Genomic DNA, 14,697 nt, shown 5'->3' with positions numbered 1-14,697 from the left:
CTATTGAATATCATGAAGCTGAGAAATGGATGGTTTCATTTTGACATTTTGTCCGGTGACTCCTATTGATACGAAGGCTCTCATTTAGGAAAACCGTGAAATTGTCAAGATTTAAATTCGTTCATTTGACTAAAATGCGTCTATTTTCGTTGCCAGTGCTTAAAACCGTTCACCAATGTCGCTGGAAATAGTTCCTTTTGAATGATCAAAATAATGAATAACATAAACAACTTTTTTATACATATTTTATAATGAAATATCGTCAATTTTAGATGCAAAAATGGGGCTTTATAAATAAATAATACAATTTTATTAGCTTTATTACGTCACAAATACTAAAATTATTTATTCTTATTATTTTATTTTTATTTATTTATTTTATAGTTTATTTGGATTGTAAAAAAATGTTCCATGAATATTCTCTGATACCTTATGAACCTCATGAAGCAATATTATTATTTGCAGATGGCGCTCTATGATCTATAAATGAATGTATTTGAATTTATGTCATATTGAAATTACATACTAGGGCTCCACCTACTGGCCTTTCTAAATACTTCACTGCTTCATGAAGCTTCATCACTAGTTTCTTGTGCTAGATGACAACATTTAATAATGTCTGAATAAATGTCAGCATTTTTTTTTAACATAAACAAATAAATACTTTTTAGAAAAATATGTATACTACAAGCAATATCGTTTTTTTTCTTTGCTTTTCAATTTTCCTATAGTTACCGTTATCAATCCCTGATTTTTTTTTGGAAGCTGGAACACAAAGACTTGCATGAGAACAGATGTATTGTTGGACAGATGCTTAAACTAGAATCCAATATATTCGATTTTTAATGACATTATTAAAATTCACAGCATGATACGTTCAACTGATTATAGTTAAAAAGAAAAACGATCAAATTGGATAAATGAAAACGGGCACAAAAAGACAACTCTGACTTCAAAGTTTGCTTTTTAATAACCAATATATATATTTTAAAATGTCACAGATATATTAAGTAAAAAAAATCCATTGGGAAAAAAGAGTCTACTAAATAAAAATGTTTAAAAAACGAAAAAAAAACGAGTGATTTAATGCAAAATTATTCTTGATTTGTTCTTTAATAAAAGACAAACATGCCTTTTTTTCATGCAGGGCAGAATGACGGATGTTTGAACTCTAGGTAAATGGTTGATAAATGCATCAAACATAGAAAAGTTTTAGGCGTCTCATAACAAAAATTAAGAAAAGACGTCAGACTTATGATATCCTGTTGAAAAGGTGTCTCAGTTAAAGGTGAGCGCTCTTTGTTAAGCTGTGCCGTTACAGCCCGTAATCGGCCTTTTAACGTGTAATTCATGTGAATTTATCAAATTGCAGCCAAAAGTCCTCTGTGGATATTTAAAACGTGAGCACGGCTGACAAACAATTAAACATGTAATTTGTGTTTACACAGCTAATCCTAAAGACGAAAGGGGTTACGTGGCTATTTTCAATATCCACTCCCAGAGAAGCCTCCGTCAGCGATAAGAATATTAACCTCATCAATTTCAGGTAACTTTCAACGCTTTAACATCTTGTCTTAAAGACCCGCGTGTTAGCTGGAGTCTCAGCCCTGGCATTTAGTGACATTTTAAGCCTTTTAACAGAATCCAGACAGGGATTTGCCGTTTCCACCAAAGGAAAAATAATTTCTATCCTCTTCTTTTCTGAGCAACTGTGAGTAGAGGGATTAAATACACCAGGGGAGATTCTGTCTGTGCTGTGAGTAAAACAATATTGTGACTCAGTTAATACATTTCCCAGAAATCCACTTTCATGTTTTAAAGTCGTTGGCACGACTGATTTTTTCAGGTGTTTCATTTTTTCCGTTGAAGGGTCTACCTGATCTGCAGGTCCAGAGAGAGAAGTCTGACTGTGGTCTTGACTGGAACCACTTCCTTCTTTCAGGTCTTGAGTCTCATAGTTTTAATTGAATACACTCTTCTAGAAGTGTAGTATTCAGGCAGTGACCTAGACTCCTTTACCACAAAAACAAGGCATTAATTGGGATTTATTAAAGAGGTATAAACATGAAATACTTCTAGGAGTCAAGAACTTGGCTGATTGTTAGGGTTCAAGGTCAAGCTGAAGGCTTTTTGGACAGTATATTCAATACCAAGATACTAGGATATCCTTGTAGTACTCAAGATCAGTTGGCTTTCCAGATTTGTAGCTGAAAAGACAACGACTACAAATTATACCAATGCTTAAGGCTTAAGGGTTTAAATAGGACACACTAAACCAATTGATAACCAATGTGCTAAGACATATTTAAAGACTTCAGAACCTCCAAAGGTACTATCCTTGTTCTCTTCACGATTCAAACGTTAGGTGTTTTATTTTCATTCCATTTATTAAGAAGACAATTGACACAAAATAAATGATAATAATAGTTGTAATAATTACGCTTATTTCCTCCAAGAAAACTTCCCAAGATAGTGTTTAAAGGTCCAAGAGTTTGTAAGGGTTTGTTTTAGTCTTTTTGAATTCCTTGAACCCAGAGATTTTAAATCTCTAAAAATATGGCTTCTTTCCCTTGGATTCTTGGTCATTTATTGTCTCCGACATCTATAAACTTCTTTAAAATAAATTGGTTGAGATATTGACTTGAAGTAGGACCGAGATTTCGTTGCAGTTATTTTTAATCTGTTTCCATTATCAGGTGGGCCATGGTTGGCCCGCGGACTTTGTGTTTGATTCAAAATCTTGAGGTAGACGGCCGTAGCTATTTTGGTTATTTTAATACGTGAACAAAACGTTTCAAATTTAAGAGAAAGACACGATAAGGGGACTAGAAAATGACTTCCAATGAGTCGGCACTTGAGGTTTTCTCACCTAAATCACATGAAAAAATACACAATTCCTAAAAACACACATTTCTATCCAGTATTGACGGGTGTAAAGATGTTCTAATCTACTTTATATATTTGTATTTGTATTTTGTATTTGTATTTTCTCTTGGACTGAAAATACCCTCTTTACATGATTCAAAACGAGACTGAAGGAACGTTCAGAGCACAAACGATCCTTGGTTCCAGCACATGTGTGTGTGTGTGTGTGTGTGTGGTGTGTGTCTGTGTGTGTGTGTGTGTGTGTGTGAGAAAAACTGTGGACAGCAGGCGGCTTTGATGCACCCCGTCTCTTATCTGCTGCCCGGCAAGGTTAATGAAGTGGTGGCACTTTTGGAGGGAGAGGAAATGGGATGAGTGGCGAAGACCAGAGGAAGCCGGGAGATGAAACGTCCCACTCTTAGCGGCCGTAAGTGGCAATTTTGGAGAATTACATAGACAATAAGAAAGAAGGGCTGTGGTCGTCCTTAAACACAACACTCGGCTCAATCTGGAGCGCTGGATCTTATCGCTCCGGCGGCGCTTTTATGTGGAATTACATTAGCATTTGGGCGACACTTGTAACTTGATCTGTCAATGTCTTTCGAGGGCCTCGGTGATGCGTTTAAGTCCCTTTTTTTTATGCATGAAATTGACGAAAACCACTTATTGTTCTGAGCAATTTTCCGTGTGACAAGTTGGTATAGTAAGGTATATTCTGAATTTGTAATGTTTGTAAGAAAAAAAAAAAAGCTTTTCGGTAAGAAGATGATTGAATGAGTCCTTAAAGAAAAGAAAGGCAGGTTCTAATTTCAACCACCTACAGTCATGGGGTCACAGGGTTCCAGCCCTTCACGGCGAAAAATAAAATATCAATCGTTACGGTTCATTATGGGGCATCAAGTGCATGCATGGTTTATGTATTTTTTTTGCTTATCTTGCACCTGTGAATGTTAAACCTGGTCAACGGTCTCTGCAGGGAATCTTATGGAAACGAATGGAAAACTACTTCCCCAGGAAAAGGGATTTTCTAGTGTCGATCTCATACGCATTGTATATATAACACGGGTGCTACAGGGGTCCTACAAAGATCTTATCGAGCTTAAAATGACCTGCCCTGTGTCTAGAATAAGCCTGATTTTTTTCTTTTTCTTTTTCCTTCGGTTTTGTCCACAAGGACCTAAAAGGGTTGTGCGCTAAATACGTGCTACAAATGTATGAAAAGGCACATTTTCTTTGACTATTTAGTTCAAAACCTTCCTTGGAATGAGTCGAACATTAAGCAAGTTACTGCCTTTTGAAAGCCCCCCCAAGACTTTATCTGATTTGTATCTCCAGCGGGCAATACTGGGTACTTTAGGGAGTATATTGTGTACAGGTCAACTGTGTGTTTTGTCCTCTTAAAACTGTCCCATTTCAGTCTCGAGATCGCGATTAGAAACAATCTTATAACCCCCTGTTTTTGACCCATTTGGAGTGAAAGGAATATACATTTTATTAGGTACTATCTATCTATTTGAACTTTATTTCTTATTGAAATGATACAAATAACCATCTAGCTGGTGTTAAAAGTGAGTTAATCCGTACAGGATCTTCTCAAAGAGCTAATTTATCATCAACACAAGATTAGCCAAGTCGTTGGTCGACATCGCTAAACTGTTTTAGATCCTCTTGCACTATTGTTCTGTTTTGTCGATCTGTGCTCAATTCTATTGTTTTTGTGTCTCTCTGAGCGTAGTTGTTGCATACTTGCTTAGAAAAAAGCAGAAAAGACATTATATAGAAAATCATTTTCACATGGTCAAGGCCTTCTTTGGACCATTCCTTTGTGTTAGAGTTGTCAAAAATATTGCTGCTCCGGAAAAGTTCAAATGTTCAAATTCCTTAATATTTATCTCATGCCATGATTTATGGGCTGATCGACCACTAGCTGTTTGCTATTCCTGAAAACAATGACTGTATGATCAAATTCTCCTTGAAAAAATAACAGTGCTGTGTCATCTCTCTCTTTTGGTTATTTATTTTAGTTACAATAGTGTATAATTAGGTTTAAACACTATTGGTTCAGCGCGCAGCAGAGTGATTTTGAGTGTACAACAACCAAGACACACTCACTCAAACCGGTGGCATTAATATCACTCAATAGACGTCCGCCATGATGTGCGTCGTAAATCCCACCCCGTGATAACGCAATGACGTAATCCCACCCATGGTGTGTCGGCACAGAGTCATGAAAGTGTTTGTAAACACGTCACCCACCAGGTAATGTTCATATATAAGGCGCTCCGGATTATAAGGCGCACTGTTGTTTTTTGAGAAATTGAAAGGCTTTTAAGTGCGCCTTATAGTGCGGAAAATACGGTAAGATTGAGTGCGCAAGTATGCGATTTCAGACACAGCTTTGGTCTCGTTAGCCTCAAATCCTCTTTGCATCTGCCTCTCTAAGTGTTAGCCATCGGTTAGCATGAATCTAGTTGAACTCCACAAACATCAGGAGCTGCTAAAAATCTTCATCGCAGCATGTAAATCCAACAATGGATAAACGACGGCTTCATTTTATTTGTCCTCGCAGCTCCGATGTGTTTACAGCCAAGACAAGTGCGATATTATAGCCGTAATAACGGCTGATCTGCAACTAATATTCCCAGCTCCGACATCCCGGTCCTCCTCGCATCTACTGTACGGCAGCTAATAGGTAAACAGTCCCGAAAGAAAGAAATGAAGCCCGTGGATGAATTAGCATATAGATGAGTTCCTCTCATACAAATATCGCTCTTTTGCCGGCGCCGAGCAAAGATCACGGATGTAAAGAACGCGAGCACAAAACCTAAATTAATCAATTTCAATCTCCTGTATTTCCTCCACGTTTTATTCCCCCCCCCCCTCATTGCTCTGATGTCCAGAAATGTAGAGGGGTCAGTCCCCAGAGCCGCTTAATTGTTTCGTAGGAACCGGTATTTCAAGATGACGTCATTTTCCCCACTTCACATGTGGGGCCGGGGATTTCGCGTCTGGGTAAATAAAAGTGCAGCCTCACTATTGACCGTGTGTTTTTGTCTTTTGATCCTCATTATTGTAATTCGGGGGGGGAAACAAACAAGGAATCGCGACTGTTTGTTTCTCGGCTGGCGTTAATGTGCTCAAAGAAGCTTAAAGAATTGGGTCAACTAATTAAGCAATTAGCTGGTTTTCACCGCGCGGTCAGGCTAATCTACGGGATTGTGCGGATCTGCCAGAGAGGCTGCCTCGCACGTCGACGCTTCGCCTCATCCTCTGTGACAAAAGATCGCGTTTGAAGGCATCAGCGGCGGCGACGGAAGACGTGTGTCGGCTCGCTAATGCTCACGTTTCTCATGCAAATCCCCCCCGCCGAATTGAATAGGTTGTTTATTGTCAAGTTAATATAGTGAGACATTTATGTAGTAGCTGTTGAAGTGTTTGCTCCGTGCATGTGTAGTCGTGTTAACACACATGAAATCCCAGACAGATTACAGTCGGATTGCTCTAAAGCTGCGATGAATGTTTGCGAGCCCACTGGCATCCACCAGTACGACGCTAGTGTCGCCGTACACTTCAGTCACTAATGGTGTTTTTTTTTTTATTCCACTCATCAGAATGTTCATTATATGAGATGCACAACTCATTTTCTTTCGTATTCAAGTATTTGAAAAGGGCACTTGGAATATTTTATAGCACTCATAATAGTTGTTTGAGTTTTATATTTGTATTTATTAACACAAATGTTTTGAACTTTCAGGCCTGTAAAATACGTAGACTGTATTTCCTGTTTGTTTGGTAAACCTGACTAAATGTCAGAGTGACTCTTTGTAGCAATGGTTAAACCTGACCGAATGTCAGAGCGACTCTTTGTAGCAATGGTTAAACCTGACCGAATGTCAGAGCGACTCTTTGTAGCAATGGTTAAACCTGACTGAATGTCAGAGCGACTCTTTATAGCAGTAGCTAAACCTGGCCAAATGTCAGAGCGACTCTTTGACATTTGGTTTGGTTTAACTATTGCTACAGAGCGACTCTTTGTAGCAATGGTTAAACCTGAACCATTTTTAGAGCGACTCTTTGTAGCAGTAGCTAAACCTGGCCAAATGTCAGAGCGACTCTTTGTAGCAATGGTTAAACCTGAAACATTTTTAGAGCGACTCTTTGTAGCAGTAGCTAAACCTGGCCAAATGTCAGAGCGACTCTTTGTAGCAATGGTTAAACCTGAACCATTTTTAGAGCGACTCTTTATAGCAGTAGCTAAACCTGGCCAAATGTCAGAGCGACTCTTTGTAGCAGTAGCTAAACCTGGTCAAATGTCAGAGCGACTCTTTGTAGCAATGGTTAAACCTGACCAAATGTCAGAGCGACTCTTTGTAGCAGTAGCTAAACCTGGCCAAATGTCAGAGCGACTCTTTGTAGCAGTAGCTAAACCTGGCCAAATGTCAGAGCGACTCTTTGTAGCAATGGTTAAACCTGGCCAAATGTCAGAGCGACTCTTTGTAGCAATGGTTCAACCTGAACCATTTTTAGAGCGACTCTTTGTAGCAGTAGCTAAACCTGGCCAAATGTCAGAGCGACTCGTTGTAGCAGTAGCTAAACCTGACCAAATGTCAGAGCGACTCTTTGTAGCAGTAGCTAAACCTGGCCAAATGTCAGAGCGACTCTTTGTAGCAATAGCTAAACCTGGCTAAATGTCAGAGCGACTCGTCGTAGCAATAGCTAAACCTGACCAAATGTCAGAGCGACTCTTTGTAGCAATAGCTAAACCTGGCCAAATGTCAGAGCGACTCTTTGTAGCAGTAGCTAAACCTGGCCAAATGTCAGAGTGACTCTTTGTAGCAATAGCTAAACCTGGCTAAATGTCAGAGCGACTCGTCGTAGCAATAGCTAAACCTGACCAAATGTCAGAGCGACTCTTTGTAGCAATAGCTAAACCTGGCCAAATGTCAGAGCGACTCGTCGTAGCAATGGTTAAACCTGACCAAATGTGAGAGCGACCCTTTGTAGCAATAGTTGAACCTGAACAATTTTCAGAGCAACTCTTTGTAGCAAGACTGGCTCTTAAAATCAGTTTAACACAATGACCCAGAACGTATTCTGACAGAATAAGATCTTAGTTTTCTCTTCCTACAACCTTCAAAAAGTATTTTTTTCATTCCTAATGAATCTTGCCAGCTCACTGCCATGAGGTATTTTGGTGTTGGCCGGTGGGTCACCCAGTACTGTAGTAAGGACGAAAAGAAAAAAAAAACAACTTTCTCTAGTCATGACTTTTTAAAATTAAACTTGTCACATATATAGAGTAAAAATGTTAAGTTCTTCAGCTGTAAGTTCACCCATTTTGAATTAACTTGTTAAATCGTTGTTTTTTCAGTATGGAAGAGCTATGCTGAAAAAACGAAATACATTTTTTATTTCTTTTATAGAAATTGGAAGTAACGGGTTCCTTAGAAGATTTTGAGGCGAATTGGTAAATGTATCAGGATCAATTAAATCAGTGATTATATTATGCATTTATATGTTGTTGTTTTTTTGCATGACTTTATTTGTTCCTTTTGTTTTGCTTGATTAATTCTTTGAAATATCTGCTCAAATAAGTGTAGCTGTGTTAATCAAATGCCAGATCTTGAGCTAGCAGTTTTTCCAAAACTGGAATAAAGTAAAATATGAATTAAAATGGATATTAAATAAGCGTGAAAAAAGTTAACGAAGTATGCTTGCTTCTAACATCTTAAAGATATTTAAATTTCAAAATATTTACATTATTATGTTCGATGTTGTGTAAAAAAAAATAATTATTAAGGATGCAGTCAATAATTAAAAGGCAGGAGATGAATATCCTTTTAATATTTTAGTTAAAAGTTGAGGATCATACGTTAAAGATCGGAGCGAGTCACTTGAAGATATTACTTCCCTCTGTCGTCTCAATCCTCAGCACAGAAAAAACCCCTATCAGAATCTCCAGACACAATCTTTCCCCCTCTCTCTCCGTGATTGTCATCTGCAGCGCCGAATGAATAATCCTGCTGTCATTCGGGATGTGCTGCCATAGAATCTAATATACTTTAATGTTTCTGCATACTAATAGCGGTTTAATGAGCCGACCGAGAGGGAGAAGTGTACCTAATTGAAGCAAAAAGGCTTCAAATGCGTTGTTAGCGGGTCAGAGAGGACGCCACTTATGGCCACCATGATGATATTCAAGGTGTGGAAATGCATTTGCCATCGGAGCCGGGGCCCCGAGCCCATCACTTTCGTCCGTTCAGAAGTGTGTGTTCATTAAGCCTCGCGCATATCATCAAGCGCTGCACTCATTCTATCAGGCAGATATGGCCGGGGATAAAAACCATGTGAAGGATGGAAAATTCAAACAACCATTCTCATTTGCAAAGGTCATTAAAGCCTGGCATACATTAGAAAATCTGCTAATTATGAAATGGCTTAACTCCACATTCGGGCGGGATTATGTCTGCTCGTTTAGAATATGTTGATCCCCTCCCTCACTGGCCACAAAGACACTTGATGTATGGGACTTGTGGCACAGAACTAATGTTCTCCGGCTCTTGTCGGTCATCTTAACTGACGGTAAGAAGTCCATAAAAGTCCTCGTCTGCACCCGACACGACGGGCGATGTTGTTTAGGAAAGATCTTCTTTTTTTTTCATGCCAACGATGTGTGACACATGGGCTTTTAAACTTATTGGTTCTAATGAGAATCACTCTTGTAAATATTAATTCCTATTAGCAAGTTAACTGGTCGACGGGGATGGGAATTTCGACGACAAGACTAATGCGGTAATTTCTGAGTGTTAATTGGGAACGAATAACATTCCCGGAGAGATCATCCGTCGACACGGAAACATGGTTTCAAATGTATGAAAATGAACGCTGTGACATCCTAATGAATCTTATTTTACTCCTGAATACTTTACTTTTAGGCCGAACATTTACTTCGATCTTCGTCTCTCTTTGCGCTTGATGGATCTACTGACTGCTTCAAGAAACATCTTAAGACTTTCTTATTTGTTCAGGCTTTTCCTTGATTTTCTGAGACTCCTGTGTTATTATCTGTGTTATATTGACCTTTTAATCATATATTTTATTGAGTATTATTTTGATTGTTTAAGAGCTTTGGGACCCTGGTCTAGAAAAGTGCTCTACAAATATAAATTACTTACTTACTTACATCTTAAATTGAATTTTGAATGTACTGGTCAAGTACAAACAAAAGATTTTGGTATATTTGTATATACCTGGAGAAACTTTCCTAAGACTAGCTAACTATTGAAAGTATTGGTGAAACAGGAAATGAATAATACACTTGGGAAACCATCACATCAGAAAAATAAAGTAAACTTGCTTATTTATAAGGTACAAAGTAGACAGAAAAAGTTGTAAGGCCCCAAATACCGGAGACTTGGTAAACTAGGGAGTCTCTTAAAGACTTTATGAACAAGTATGAATTTCTTATTGTTTGATTATAATATCGTAATACACTTAAAGTAAATATAAACTTGATAAATTTGAAGATGGAATAGGAAGGTAAACTAGGTAGTACAATTTGACTTTTTAAACTAAGAGTTATTTGGAGATGTAAGGCCTAGTTTAATATACTGAACTAGATACTAGGAATGACAAAGTTGCCCTTGTAATCCAGGAGGTACTTGGTAGTCTTGAGCAACTAGAAAATTCAAAATACACTTGCTAAACTCTAAGATATAAAATAGACTTGGTGAGTTTTTAAAATGGACTACGAAGGTAAATCACCAGGTAAAAAGTAGACTTGATCATCTTTAAGGTGCAAAATAGACTTGATAAATTAGGAAGACAAAAAACAATTATTTGGAAACTCGAACTTCATCGAAATTCATGCAATGCACTTGGTACTATAAGGTTCATGGAGGACTTGGTAAATTCCAAAATTAACTAGGAAGGTAAACTATGGAAGTCTGAAAAGGTGTACTACTAGAGAGTACATAATGTTCCTAGAAATCTAGGAATTACTAAGTAGTCTTGGTCAACCTGGAAATTCATAATATACTTGTTAATCTCTAAGATGCAAGGTAGACTTGGAAGGGAAACTAAGAAGTACAAAGTAAACATGATAAGCTTGAAGGCCCAAAACAGACTTGGCATACAAGCGAGTTAAAAAAGACAAAATAGTCTTTGGGAACTGGAACTAGAAACTCATGCCATAGTTGATACTATAAGGTATAAGGAAGACTTGGTGAGTTCCAAAGTGGTTAAGTAGTGAATACAAAGTAAACTTAAATGCTCCTAAAATACTTGGTAAACTATGAATGCTAAAAAATAGCTTACTACTAGGAAGTACATCATTTATGAATTACAAATTCACTTTGTAAACTTTTTTTGGACTGCAAGGCCTAGTTTAATAGACATGTTGAACCAAGTCCAAGACAGAATTCAAAGGTATTGGAAGGTAGACCTGTTGGATTCTAAAATCACCTAAATGAACTAGGAAGGACAAAGTAGACGTGATAGTCTTTAAAGCCCAATATACACAAAATAAGAAGTATGAGGGGGGGGAACTTGAACTATGAATTCATAATGTACTTGGTATCATTAGGTCAAATTGATTTTGTCAACTAGGAAGACTATTTGGAACTCTAAGGCCTTGATTAATAGAGTTGTTAACCAATGAAGACCTCATGAACTAGTACTTTGTTATCCTTGGAATCCACAGAAGAAAGTACTTGGTAGTCAACTTGGAAATTCATAATGTACAGTACGTGTATTCAATAAGATCCAAAGAAAACTATAAAATTTGTAAAAAAAAATAAAAGGATAAAGGACTTAAACAAGGGAGTATAAAATAAAAACAAAATAATTAAAAGCCTACAAATATACGATATCTTTAAGCTGAAAAGTGCACTTGTGAGAAGCTTATAATACACAAGTATACTGCCTGAAAAGGACTTCAAGTTCAAAAAATCATTTCAAAACCACTGTAAGAAAATTCTTATTAATAACATTATTAATTAAAAGTAAACTTTGTTACCTGGAAATATGAATATATTCTCGTCTATCCTTGTACGTTTAATTAGATTTATTTAATTAAGTAGAATTCATCTTCACGCGCTTCTCTTGTTGTCTCTCCGGCTTCACCATCGACCGACTCATTCACACCCTTAACCCCCGTGACTTACCTCTAAGGCCGTAATTGACTCCGGAAAATCTTTCAGGGCGATTCACTTGAACCTCTCACGTGGAGCCCCCCTTCCCACAACCCCCCCCACCCTCTCATTGTCCAGCTTGCAGACCCTGCCCCGGATCAAATCAGTCCGGCTTTAGTCTATTTAATAATCAGATTCCCCAATTAAGAGGGGAGCCGGCGCTTGGATCCATCAAAGGTTAATAAGGCTCACAGGCGGAGTGTTTCTCCTGGGTAAATGTCACTTAGACGTGGGCCACGGTGGGTTCAAGATCTCCCTCCAGATGTAAATTTAATCACATAGCACGCTCCGGCCCCCTGTCCTCACCCTCATTAGCCCTCTTGGCTTGTGCAGGAGGACCATGTGAACCCGCGTGGCCCCTGGACCTCTGCCACCAGGACCCGATAAAGGGATAAAAAAACAAAAAAAAAAACACAACAAACTTGAGTTTGTGATCATCGCAGTCGCCGCCACCTGTCAGGTCTGTCTCGATAATGGCCCACTGACCGCTGCCGCCTCGTCTTAATTATCTCCTCAGAGTTTAATTAAGGAGCTCATCACACACACAAACACACACACAAACACACACCTTTCTCTCCCGTGACGACACAAGCGAAGACGCACGGATCTTTAGATGTGTGGTGTAATAACTGCTCTGTACATGTGTAACAATATTGTAATAAAGTGCTTTCACGCCATCCGTCTCGCTTCATTTCCGTGAGCGACCTGCAGGGGGCAGTGGACGCACAAAGAGGTCAAATAAGTTGTTGGAAGAAGAGACTCCGGATCCATCTAGCCTCCTCACCGGTGCCTCCTCACGTTGGGAACAAGATGCACGACCCAATCGACCACCGGCTCAAAATGGTTGGATCCCAGTGCACCGGGGTAACGGGCAGCTCAAGACGATCGAGGTGTGACCATCACCTGATTTGCTGTTATTTGTGGGAGGAAACCAGAGTTGCCAAGTTGGAAACCAACACAGTGAGGTCAACAAATGCCAAGGTCAAAGGCTGTAGGTTAAGAAGGAATCAAACCAGGAACCTCGACGTTGGACATGTGACGACAAAAAAGCAACTCCTGGTTTAGGTTATTTAACTATATATATATATATATATAAGTTCATGATGTTTTTTTGCCGAAAAATGACAACAGATCACATGGTGTCACAGGTAATTTATAAGTGTTTCTGATGACTATTTAATATTTTAACTTATTTCATTAAATATCTAGGTTTTTGTCTTTTATTTCTTTTATTTTGCCTTTTTTTGGTCAGTTGGTTAAAATGAAAGGTTTTTATATCATACGAAACTATCAAATTTTACACAATTAAGTAGCTTTAGATTGTTTAGCTTTATTTCATGAATAAAGTAAGTGAAATATAATGGAATAAATAACTAAGAGTGTGTTTATTACATGACAGAAATAAAAAAAAATTCTCACAAAAAAGTTAAATAGTAATAATAAAATAGTTATTTATTTTAAAGATAACTTTCACCAAAAAATACTATATTATGTTATTCACATGTGAAAAAAGATCGTTAAAGTAAACTTGTAAAACATGTTAAATGATTAATAAAAAAACACATTATTTCAAGAAGGTATTCATATTCAAAGGTTGTCATAAATATTACATATGTGTGTTTGAAGCATTTATGTTTTTCTTTACACTTTTCTAATATGTATTTTCAGGAGACGAAGGAAATGATTTAATTGGTATTTGATCACATGACTATGTTCGAGTTTGAACTCATTTAATTATTAAAGAACTTATTTATCCCCTTTCCTTTTTAATTTGTCCTTTTGTGGGGGATTATTTGGGGAAAGTGTTTTTATATCATATTTCTAGATACAATGTTACAATAAATTAAAATTATTTTGTTTATTTTATTTTTAAGTGAAGAACGAGCTTTCACCAAAGCTAGATTGATAAAAAAAAAACAATATTTATTAATTTACACTTGAAATAGTAATGGACAAATAAAGACCTCAAACAAGTTAAAATATAAATTAATAATAAAATAAAATACATAATAGTTTTCATTTAATATCCTTTTAAATTTAACTAGTTTTAACATTTAAAACATAATGTGTATTTTTATTTTTATATTATTACATCCACCCTCCCACTTTTTGAAACGCTTTTGCGGCCCACTTACAATACCTTCGCAGCCCACCAGGGGGCCGCGGCCCACAGGTGGGGAATCACTGCCTTAAACTATAGTGTAGCAGTTAGCATCGTCGCTAACAACAATTCAATATTCACTTGCTGGTTTAAAAAGATTAAAAATAGAAAATTAAGTGGTGAGAAAATTCCAAGATGACAAACATGTGTTTGAAGAATTTATTATAATAAAATAAATAAATTGAGAAAAAAAAAACGGAAATGATTTAATTGGTAGTTGATCACGTGACTAAGTTTGGTCCAACAACAGGAAGTTGGTAGACAGTCTGCAACATGGATATCACAGCATCAGATAAAAAATAAATGTAAGTAAGTGTATATATTGGTCAAAGTTTCTATTAATAAGAAATGTTTGGAGATTTTTAAAAAACGTTTTGATGAAAATGAAGGTCACAGGTGGACACTTTGGTGAGTACTTAACCGTTAGCATCAATGCTAGCTGTAGCTAGCTGGTTTCAACATGGCTGACAGCTTCAACAA

The sequence above is a fragment of the Callionymus lyra genome, chromosome 15 (assembly GCF_982586985.1).
Source record: "Callionymus lyra chromosome 15, fCalLyr1.hap1.1, whole genome shotgun sequence".
Lineage (NCBI taxonomy): Eukaryota > Metazoa > Chordata > Actinopteri > Syngnathiformes > Callionymidae > Callionymus > Callionymus lyra.
Note: the sequence above shows the minus strand (reverse complement) of the source record.